This window comes from Mus musculus, chromosome 16 (genome assembly GCF_000001635.26).
Source record: "Mus musculus strain C57BL/6J chromosome 16, GRCm38.p6 C57BL/6J".
NCBI classification, from domain to species: Eukaryota; Metazoa; Chordata; class Mammalia; order Rodentia; family Muridae; genus Mus; species Mus musculus.
The window spans coordinates 94009862-94021436 of record NC_000082.6 but is presented as its reverse complement, the minus strand read 5'-3'; the positions used below and the strand labels follow the sequence as shown (position 1 = coordinate 94021436).

Below are 11575 nucleotides of genomic sequence, written 5' to 3'. Positions count from 1 at the left end.
CCAGAGCATGGTGTCTTGGTAGTGATTACTGTGGAAGGCTGTATTAATTAACTGCATCTCTGTTGTTGTGAAGAAAACAAAACAAAACAAAACAAAACAAAACATCACGACCAAAGCAGCTTACAGAAGGAATGATTTACTTCTACTTTCATATCCAGATAGAGTCCCGTCATGACAGGGAGCTCATGCGAGGTCGGTCAGGAAGCTGAGGGTCACGTCTTGAACTGCAAGCATGAAGGAGGGAGAGAGAGAGAGAGAGAGAGAGAGAGAGAGAGAGAGAGAGAGAGAACCCACTTCCAGTGACATACATCTTGCAGCAAGGCCATGTCCCTTAAACTTCTGCACGCACTGCCACCAACTGAGGACCAAGTATTTAAATGCCTGAAACTCTGGGAACATTTCTCATTCAAACCACCACAGATGCCATCCAGGAGCAATCGGGCTTTCTTGTCAAGGTCTTTCCTTCTGAAGCGCAGTTTTAGACTATGTGTAGATGCTGTCCCGTAGACAGAGATATGACATGACGATGGTTGCAACACACTCCAAGTAAGAAGAAATCGGAGATAGAAGTTCAGGTGACCAAGGACCTGTGGAAGTTGGCTCCAGAGTGCCATGGGGCTTTGTCTCTGGAGACTCAGCCAGTTCCATGGTCTTCCAGGTCTACAAAGTGACTGCCTGTGATGCATTGGGAGTGAGGGCAGGAGACAGGGTCCACAGGGGGAGGGTAGAGGGCTGTGCTTCGTTGTAGGGGATCAGGGAGTGTCTGCAGTGGTGAGGGGTGGCTGGAAGGGAAGAGGTGAAGGGGATAAGGCTATTTGCCATCTTCAGGTCAGAGGCCGAGGATAGAGTATCCTAGATAACTGGTACGGCCATGTGTCTGCATAGTCTAGGTTTGCCTGGGAGTAAGGGGAGGCAAAGAGAAAACAGGCCAGCCATAGGGTCACCAGCAGGGTAGCCAGGAGGGATGAGGGGGCAGGAGATATTGGAGGGGTGCGTGTCACATTGCCTCTTCACTGTAGGGTCTCCACCCCACAGAGACTGATGTCATTGTTTATGGCTGCCGCTTATTGCAACAAGCCACCAAATTATCTAAGGACTAACCCATGAGCTCAAGAATCATTGTAAGATAGGCGATCTTTCCCCACAAGCAAAGCAAGTGCTTGACACGTCATGCGTTTTCCCTATGTCAGCATAGCCAAAGTGTGGTAGTGCTGTGGCTCCAGCCCCGACTGAAGTCTTTGTGTTGCCCACAAGGCATTGCCAGTCCCTTTGGTGGTTTCTTCTCATTTTCCATTGGGTTATTTATGTCACACACATACATACACACACACACACACACGCACACACACACACACACACACACACACACATACACACACACACACACATACACACACACACACACACACACACTCCATCGGTGAACACAAATGTTTCTACAAGTTTCATCTCACCCTTCAGGGTGACTGTTGGCCAGGTAGTATGTCGCAGCCACCTGCAGGGGGCACCATTCCCCACCAGGACACTGTAACGTGGGGTGGTCCCGACTGGAGTCCTGTCAGGGCAGGGGAGGAAGGTCTAGTGCATGGCCAAGTAACCCAACTGGGGCAGAAATGTGGCCAGGTTTTAAGAGGTGCAGCAAGCTGGGTGGGGTGGCGCACGCCTTTAATCCCAGCACTCGGGAGGCAGAGGCAGGCAGATTTCTGAGTTCCAGGACAGCCAGGGCTACACAGAGAAACCCTGTCTCGAAAAACAAAAACAAAACAAAACAAAACAAAACAAGACAGGTGCAGCAAATCTCTTCCCCCCTCCTGCTCTCCCTCTCTTCCCTCCACCCCCTTTCCTTTCTCCTCCTTCTTCTTCTTCCCTTTCTTATCCCTTCCACCTTTCCCCCCTTCCCCATTCCTTTCCCTCTTCTTCCCTCCCCATCCCTTCTCTCCCCTTTCCTGAAGGACACTGAACCCACCATGGTGAGCTCCCATGTGAGCTCTTCCATAACAAGCCTCTTCGTTGTCCTGAAGGGGACACCAAGTGTAGTGACGCAGCCCCCACGTGTGCACAAGGCACAGCACATGCTTAGAAAGAGGGTGCATGTTTAGGTGTTCAGTGCATGAAATAAATGCAATATAAACACAAAGGGAGATGAAAGTGGGGCTTTTGTAATAACTTAGAGTATATTCCTACTTAGTATGCCTGGCCCTTTAAACCAAGAGAGACAGTGAAGTAAGAAAAAGGCTCTGGAGTGAGTCCCCAACTACAGAGCCAAGCTGACTCGGGCGCTCAGAGCTGAACAAACCAGGGCCCAGAGCATCCCAGAAAACAGCATGGAACACACACTGTACTCATGGGAGCTCAGACACGCGTGGCAAGCCTCCACCTGTACGAGCACCCTGAGGTCGCAGAGAAAACCTTGGGGGTGGGGCGGTACCTGCTGCTCTGTCTCATCCTGGGTGAGAGCTCCAGGGTCAGCCAGCCAATCAAACGTTCATCTCCAGGGCTGGGACAGAGTGTTTGCTGTGCAAGCATGGAGAACTGAGTTCAAATCCCCAGAGCCCATGTCTGACACTAGGCATGGCCGTGTGCACACCTGTCACCCCAGGGTTCCTGGGGTGGAGACAGAGGGTCACTGTGGTTTGCTGGCCTCCGAGCTAGTTCCACCGGGTTCAGTGAGAGACCCAGTCTCAATGGAATAAGGTGGACAGTGATAGAACAGGGCACTCCTCTGCCTCTGTGCATGCACTCCAGTGTGTACAGCACACCCCCACACATACGCATGCACAAACTCACACGCACACTCAAACACTCACAGAATCACACTCACACTCATCACATACACTCATACATGCATAACACATATATACACATGCATACACACACATGCATACACACACTCTCACACAGATACACACACACACACAGACTCACACATAGCCACATTCATTCATACATGCATGCATACCAATACTCATATACTTAACTCATACACACACACACACACACACACACACACACATACACACACACACAAACTTTAAAAATTAGAGTGCAAAACTGCCTTCCCTAAGGAGGAAGGGTCTAATGGGGTCAGGAGACATGAGGGGAAAACAAGTCAGATTTATGGGGGAAAAAAAAAGAAAACCAAATATCCCATGTCCTCTTTCTGAAACCAGACTCCAATATATATGTGTAGGGGGACATGAAGGCAGGAGGAGGTTACAAAGAAGGTTAGTATGCTATGTAGTAGACTTACTAGAAACTTTCTAGTCTCGAAATCTTCCTCTAGGGGGCAGTACCACCTCTATTGAGAACCACTGACCCATAGGACCTCAACCTATGTGCCCCACTGGGGTAGGGAGAAGAGAGATGAGTACACGTGGGAGTCAGACCCCATAAAACACGGGCTCCCTTAGATTCTAGTTACCCAATGAGCAAATAAAACACTGCAAGAAACACTTTCCCGCTACATACTATTTGCCTTTCACCTGAAGCTGGGTCTTAACAGATAGTCCTGTGTTTTGTTGGGCAACCCTGGGACAATACAAACCCTTGGGAACAAGCCATGTGAATACACGTGTGTCAGTCAGCTTTGCGTGACTACAACAAAATACCTGACTACGATTGACTTACCGAGGAGAGAGGGTTGTTCAGTTCACAGCTCTCATGCAACCCTGGCTGGCCTTGACCTTTGTCGTCAGGACTGGCAGTGAATTAATCCCCCTGCCTCTGTCTCCCATGTATAGACATGCATCACCATACCCAGTTTAATCAGTGTTGGGCAGTGAACTCAGGGTTTCATTCGTGCTAAGCAGGTACGTTACCCACAAAGTACATTCTGGCCCCATGAGCTTTAAACTAGCCTTGCACTAAGGAGTCAGGGGCATCTAGAAGAGAAAAGGTTGGTGGTACCCTGGGTCTGAGGAAGAGCCTGAGTCCTACAGGTCTGCCATCACCCCCTCAGCCCCTCACACACAATCTGTTCAGTTTCCAGGCATGGGATGGCACAAAAGTGTCACACTGAGATGCAGGACAGTGAGCCTGTTTGAATGTGAAATATCCCCCCCAGTCATAGGTGTGTTTCTATGTGTCTGTGTCTCTGTGTGTTTGTGTGTGTCTCTGTGTGTGCTGTGCATATGTGTCATGATGTGTGTTTGTGTGTCTGTATGTGTGTGTCTGTGTGTGTTTGTGTGTATATATCTCTGCATGTGTGTCTGTATGGCTGTATGTCTCTTTATATCTCTGTGTCTGTGTGTGTCTCTGTGTGTCTGTGTGTACACGTCTATGTATGTCTGTGTATGTGTCTGCGTGTGTACACTTGGTCTGTGTCTATGTGTCTGTGTCTGTGCACTATGTATGTCTGTGTCTCTGTACATGTCTCTGTGTGCCTATGCATGTCTGTCTGTCTGTGTATGTCTCTGTGTGTGGTTTGTGTGTCTGTGTGTACACCTGGTCTGTGTCTATGTGTCTGTGCACTATGTGTGTCTGTGTCTCTGTGAGTATCTCTGTGTGCCAATGTATATTTGTCTGTCTGTGCATGTCTCTGTGTGTGTTCTGTGCATGTGTCTGTGTGTGTACACTTAGTGTGTGTGTGTCTATGTGTACACTTGGTCTGTGTGTGTACACTTGGTCTCCAGTTAGTGGTGCGGTTTTGGGAGGCTATATACCGTTGAGCTGAGTCCTGCCTGGTGTTCATGAGCCCCGAGGCAGGCTTTTGAGGCTCATAATGCAACCCCTGTTCTGGCTCCACTTTCTGCTTCCCGGTCCTCAGGATGTGAAGACAGAGCTGCCCCACAGCCTGCGCTCCTCAGGCTGCCGTGGTGGACTGGAACTCCTGACATGGAGCAGACATGAGTCTTTTCTCCTAAACTTGCTGCTGTAAAAGTGACAACTGGATGTCAGAGTGGAGTGGACCATCCCATACAATGATGAAGCCTTTGGCACCTCTGCCCAGTTCCACGTTTAGTGAGTTTGGTGGCTTGAAATCTGATACAGTGGGAAGATTCATACCACAGAAACTGTGATGCTGGGTTAATTTGGGAGAACATTCATGGACTCACATTATTTTATTTTATTTACTCAAAGTGATTTTATTGTTTGTGTACACACCAGAATTTAAGCCACTACAGCAGAGACTGTGGGTGTTTCATAGTTCCAACTGGGTCGGAGCACCTAGGCTTATAGTAGCCAACCGGTGAATTCTGCTCTATCAGAATCAGGCAGAATTTAGCATCCTTTTCCTTTCTGATCCTCTCAAGGTGCTTTCAGACAGTGACTGCTTTCTTAATCAAATGGTAGAGGCCTTTGGACTGAAGGAATCTCAAGATTTTATTACCAGTCACAAAACAGACCTGTGCCACACCGTGGGAGTCCCTCAGGATCACACCTGTCTGGGAGGGAGTCAGGCCTTACTTGGCCAGCTTGTCAGTCTGTCCCTTCATGTCCTCAGACATCAGCGCCAATGAGGACTGGCCCTTCCCGGGAGAATGCATGCCTTCCATTAGTGAGGGCAGAGGTCTGGCTGCAAAGAGACAGGCTCACAAGTTTAAATAACGATGAGTTCAGGGCTCTGCTTTCTGCTGTGGCTCCTGAGAGACCAGCTCTCCTGGCCACGGGAGTCTTTCCCATGCATCTACCTTAAAGGACGGCCTGTTTACTTGGCACTCCCAGAGCAGGCGCTGAAGAAGCAGGTGTTTGTGTAGGCAGGTCTTGAAGGTATCTTACAGCAAACAGTGTTGATAAATCTTGTCTCCTTGCCTCATTAACCTGTGATTCTTATTGATCTGGGTCTTCCCACAGTGTGGTAGGCTGGCTCTACCTGACAATAGACAGATGACAGCAGGCGGTTACTGTACCGAATCAGACTCCACGGCGAGGAACACACCCTAGCCAAGCTTTCTTTTTTTTTTTTTTTTAATTAATTAATTTATTTATTTAATGTAAGTACACTGTAGCTGTCTTCAGACGCACCAGAAGAGGGCATCAGATCTCATTATGGGTGGTTGTGAGCCACCATGTGGTTGCCAGGATTTGAACTTCGGACCTTCAGAAGAGCAGTCGGGTGCTCTTACCCACTGAGCCATCTCACCAGCCCCTAGCCAAGCTTTCATGGCGGCCCCTGCCTACCTGGCCGTTCTCCTTCTAATCTGGAGTGCAGGTAACAGTCTTGGTGGTAAGATCAATTCCTTAGTAGGCCTCTAGAAAGGTCAGGCCTGCCTAGGGTCGGGCCCTCTCCTTTTCAGTTTCCAGACATATTTCTGGCAGATAAAGGGAGAGAGGCTGATGGGAATTGACTGTGCAAAGTCTCTTGGTACTAAGAGTGCACCCCAGGTGTTCTGATGTCCACCGGGAGTCAGCAAATGTCATGTTTTCTCTGTGTGAGTGCTGATCTCGAGGGAAGCTAGAAAGCCAATAGAGCCCCCTGAGATTGCCTTCCTAACTGCTGGAGTCTGGGTCAGTGGGTGTGGTTTCTCTCTTGAAGTTAATTTAAATCCAGATTTTAGCAGGGGTGTGTAATGGCACCTGGCTGTCCCCACATTGACCCCACAGGGGTAAGCTCTGAAGGTGCAACTCACTGCCTCTTGGACACTTTCAGACTTCTAAATCAGGAACCAAGGCTCCTGAAGGGGACAGGGGATATGCAAATGAGCGTCCTCACCAGGAAAGAGTCTGAAGAGAGGCCCTCCCTTGTGGCACCACCACAACAGATACTGCTGATGTTGTCCTTACCAGAGACCAGGCTAGACCAGGCTTCCAGAATGCCAAGAGCATTTCGATGTAGTTTTGGGAAGTAAATAGGATATGGGAATTAAAATGGCTTTTTTTTTTTTTTTTTTTTTAAGGCAGGATCTCACTATGCTGCTCTGGATGGCTGGGAATTTGCTATATAGATCAATGAAGACCAGGCCACCTGTCTGCCTCTGCCTCCCAAGTGCTGGGATTAAAGGCACGTGACACCCCACCCAACCACTCTATTGTTCTTTACCTTCAGTTGCTATGTTTGCTTGAATAGTTTCCCCCAAATTCATGTAGACGTGGAGCCTCCGATTGTGACTTGATTTGGAAATAGGACCTTGATGGGTATATAGGAAGTTAAGTGAGGCCACAGGGGATGTAGGTGGCCATAAGCGAATGTGACTGCTGTTCTTATATGAAGAGAGGAGATTGGACTCAGACCAGAGAGACAGGAGAGTTGCTGTGCAAACCAAGGAGCCCCAAGCACTGCCAGTGTAAGACTCCGGGGAGCCTTAGCTTTCCGGGGACCCCCGAGTGAATCACGCGGAGCCAGGATAGGTGCAAAAAGCAAGAGGAATTTATTGTTCCAGTGCACTGGGGTCAACCCAGACCCGAACAAGAGGTGGCAACCCCAGCACCCAGTTGGCAAGTTTTTATATGGCTTCCAGGGGCAGAATAGAGCATCAGCAACTAGGCACAAGATGATTGGCGGAACAGTGCACCCTTTAAACTGAGTGGTCTTTAGGGAATGAGGTGACAAGGACTTCCCTTGTCTGAAGGTGGACAACAGTCCGTCCTGAGGAATGTGTCCCCACCCGCAGGTCAGTTCCCGCCCTGTGGTCTGAGAAATGTTAATTGGCCTCTCCCTTCTGTAGAGGCAAGTGTTCCATGACCTTCCCAAAGTTCCTAAGCTGACCTTTTCACCAGCAAGCAGCCGAATAGAGAGGGGACTCCGGGGAGTCTTCTGAAGGACCCGGCAGGCAGAAGGGGTGTCCTGTGTAGAAAGATAATGAAGCAAAACCCAGGTTTTCTTCAGTCTGTCCTTGATCCGGAGCAGGAGGATAGCAAGAGTAACAACTTGTCCCAGAGTTGGCCACCTTTGAAGCCACATAGCCTGGATATTTCCCATGCTCTCCAGTCTCAGCCACACCCATGCTCTCCAGTCTCAGCCACACCCATGCTCTCCAGTCTCAGCCACACCCATGCTCTCCAGTCTCAGCCACACCCATGCTCTCCAGTCTCAGCCACACCTTGATCAGAGAGCTTTTTCTGTAAGACACAAAGTCCTCTCAGTTTGGCAGTTCCTCAGAAAACTGGACATAGTACTACCTGAGGACCCAGCAATACCTCTCCTGGGTATATACCCAACATGTAAGAAGGACACATGCTCCACTATGTTCATAGCAGCCTTATTTATAATAGCCAGAAGCTGGAAAGAACCCAGATGTCCCTCAACAGAGGAATGGATGCAGAAAATGTGGTAAGTTTACACAATGGAGTACTACTCGGCTATTAAAAACAATAAATTTATGAAATTTGTAGGCAAATGGATGGATCTGGAGGATATCATCGTGAGTGAGGTAACCCAGTCACAAAAGAACCCACATGATATGCACTCACTGATAAGTGGTGATAAGAAGCCCAGAAGTTTGGAATACCCAAGATACAATTCACAAACCATATGAAACTCAAGAAGAAGAAAGACCGAAGTGTGGATACTTCAATGCATCTTAGAAAGGGGAACAAAACACCCATGGAAGGAGTTACAGAGACAAAGTATGGAGTAGAGACTGAATGAATGATCATCCAGAGACTGCCCCACCTGGGGATTCATCCCATAAACAACCACCAAAAACAGACACTATTGTGGATGCCAACAAGTGCTTGCTGACAGGAGCCTGATATAGCTCTCTCCTGAGAGGCTCTGCCAGTGCCTCACAAATACAGAAGTGGATGCTCATAGCCATCCATTGGACTGAGTACAGGGTCCCCAATGGAGGAGCTAGAAAAAGGACCCAAGGAGCTGAAGGGGTTTGCAGCCCCATGGGAGGAACAACAATATGAACTAACCAGTACCCCCAGAGCTCCCGGGACTAACCACCAACCAAAGAGCACACATGGTGGGACTCATGGCTTCAGCTGCATATGCAGTAGAGGATGGCCTAGTCGGATATCAGTGGGAGGAGAAGCCCTTGGTCCTAAGAAGGCTCTGTGCCCCAGTGTGGGGGAATGCCAGGACCAGGAAGCAGGAGTGGGTGGGTTGGTGAGTGGGAAGAGTGGGGAGGTTGCTTTTCCGGAGGGGAAACCAGGAAAGGGGATAATATCTGAAATGTAAATAAAGAAAATGTCCAATTAAAAAAGAAAAAGAAAAAAAAAAAGACATAAAGTCCACTGGCTTACTCTGACGACCAGGCTGCCCACCCCAAGGTCACTCAGAACTCAAGGCCATTCTCCTTGTAAGTGGGTTTGCATCATCTCTCCCTTAGCCCAGTCTCCCCAGGTCTAACCTCAAGCAGTTAAGCACATGGGCTGAGAGTCTGTCATTTCAATCACCCACTCACTGTAAGAAAGCCAAGGTGATACGCAAGGCTTTGTGGTCCTTGGCTTGCGGTTGGAGGATGCTCCAGCATCTTTACACTGCTGCAGAGCTGACAGCTCACACGGGATTCCAGGAAGCCGTTCGGCTGTCTTTTTGAGAACTGTGGAGTCCTGAGGTTTGGAGGCTCCAAAGCAGGTCTTGTTGCTCTGGGACCAAATTTAAACTCCAACAGAATGGAATGTCCTATCTCTAGAGACTTCCTTTCTTGGAGATTTAAGGTCCCTTCCTAACAGATGGTCTGTTGAGGGCAGAACCTGGGTCAAAGACAAAGTGGTGAATGTCGGATTAGCAATAAGAAACCTCACAAAACACACTAGGATGCCTTGAAACGCATAGGTAGGGAAGGGGGAGGCGAGCAGAAACTGAGGACCACATTTGACTTTGGGTGTAATTTCTGCACCCCCCGCCCCGACATCACCCCCCCCCTCATGTCCCTCCCCCACGATCCAGCCTGGTTTTTACTTCACTCTCCTGCTGCCTCTGTGACTTCAGTGACTGCTTTCCCCATCTGTTCCTCATCCTGTCTCCTGCCCCCTCTAGCCCCCCCTTGTCCCCTACCCCCCCTACCCCCGCGCAGAAATGGAGCCTTTCTCCCAACCTGTTTCTTTCTGCTGCTGACCCATTGCCACGGCAACTCTGCAGCGCAGCAACATACTTCCTCTTCCAGTTCTTGGCACTTCAGAGTAAAAGACAAAAAAAAAAAAAAAAAAAAGTCTGCTGCAGTGGTGCAAATCTCCCCCTTCTTCAGTGTGTTCACTCAGAAAGCACAGCTCAGCCCCTGTTTCTCGCTCCTAATCTCTGCTTCTCCTTCTGAGATTTATAGCTCAGATATATGTCTGCCCCTTCTTCAAGCTAGCTACAGGCTGGTGTCTTCATCCATCACCCTGCCTGCTATCCATCTCACACCGTGGTCAGTCCTCGAGGGCCTGCTGCACCGGCTCACCCTCTTCCCGTTTGCCTGGTGCGTTCCTTTTTCCTTTCTTCTTCTCCTCCTCACCTTAGTTCTCTTCCTCCTCCTTTTTCGTCTTCTTGCTCGTTTGTTTGTTTTTGAGACGGGGTCTTACTGCGTAGTTCTAACTAGCCTGAAACTCCGAGATCTGCCGGTCTCTCCATCCTGAGTGCTGGGATTTAAGGTTTGTGCCACCAGGGCCAGCCTCCTTGCATTTTTCTAATGGAAATTTTACACCTCCCCAGAGGACAGCAGTGTCAGGCACCTGCCTGGCCACCTAACATGGGTGAGGTGGGGTGGGGAAGAGTCCTTGTCTTTTCAGCAGCATCAGGCACCTGCCTGGCCACCTAGCCTGGGCCTCCTTGTCATCTCAGCAGCATCAGGCACCTGCCTGGCCACCTAGCCTGGGCCTCCTTGTCTTCTCAGCTGTTTGCCGTTGCACATAGTTCCCAGAGGGTGTTGGGAGGAACAACAGTCCCAAAGAATGGTCTACCAAATGAAGCACCATTCAGTAAAGAAATTGTTTCCTTAAACACACGGTCCCTAAAGACAAACAAGCATAGAGCTCGTTATTGGGGTCACATGGGCAAACATGCCTTGGGGACAGTTCATTCTGTGTGTCAACTTGGTTGGGCATGATCCAGATATGAGTCCAAAAGTTATCCTGGATGTTTCTGTGAGAATGTTTGTTTCTGTCTCAGGGCAGGCAGAAACCTGGAGGCAGGGGTTAATGCAGAGGCCGTGGAAGGGTGCTGCTTACTGGCTTGCTCGCCATGGTTTGCTCAGCCTGCTTTCTTATAGAACCAGGACCATCAGCCCAGAGATGGCCCCGCCCACAATGGGCTGGGCCCTCCCCCATCAATCACTAATCAAGATATCCCCTGTAGCTGAATCTTACCGAGGCACTTTCTTAATCAAGGCTCCCTCCTTTCAGGTGACTCTAGCTTGTGTTGAGTTGACATAAAAACTAGCCAGCACAGTTAAATCGATACAGTAGACAGCAGAGGGCATTATGCCCATGATGTAGGTGGCCTCATTTCGTTAGCTGGAGACCTAAATAGACAGGAAAAAAAAAAAAAACCCACTGCCAAGGGGGTACTCTGTTTAGGGAATGGTCTTGAAGTCGAACCACACTATTGACTCTCTGAGGGACTTTAATTAGTATATGTGCATGTATGAGTTAGTCTGTGCTCCTCAGCTAGCCTGTGCACCTGTGCGCTGTCTGTGGAGATCAATATCAAGTGTCCCCCTCAGTTGCTAGCCACCTTACTTTTTGAGAGAGGGTCTCTCACTGAGCC

General features: G+C 49.2%; 1 long non-coding RNA gene across 1 annotated transcript; it reads right to left on the bottom strand.

Annotated features, from left to right (window-relative positions):
• Positions 1 to 5270: 5270 nt before the first annotated feature.
• 2410003I16Rik lies at positions 5271 to 10782 on the bottom strand. The gene is made up of 4 exons (XR_003951876.1): positions 10326 to 10782; positions 9927 to 10004; positions 6980 to 9582; positions 5271 to 5812 (listed from the first exon to the last, which is right to left on the bottom strand). It is a non-coding gene; the product is annotated as an RIKEN cDNA 2410003I16 gene (long non-coding RNA).
• Positions 10783 to 11575: the final 793 nt, after the last annotated feature.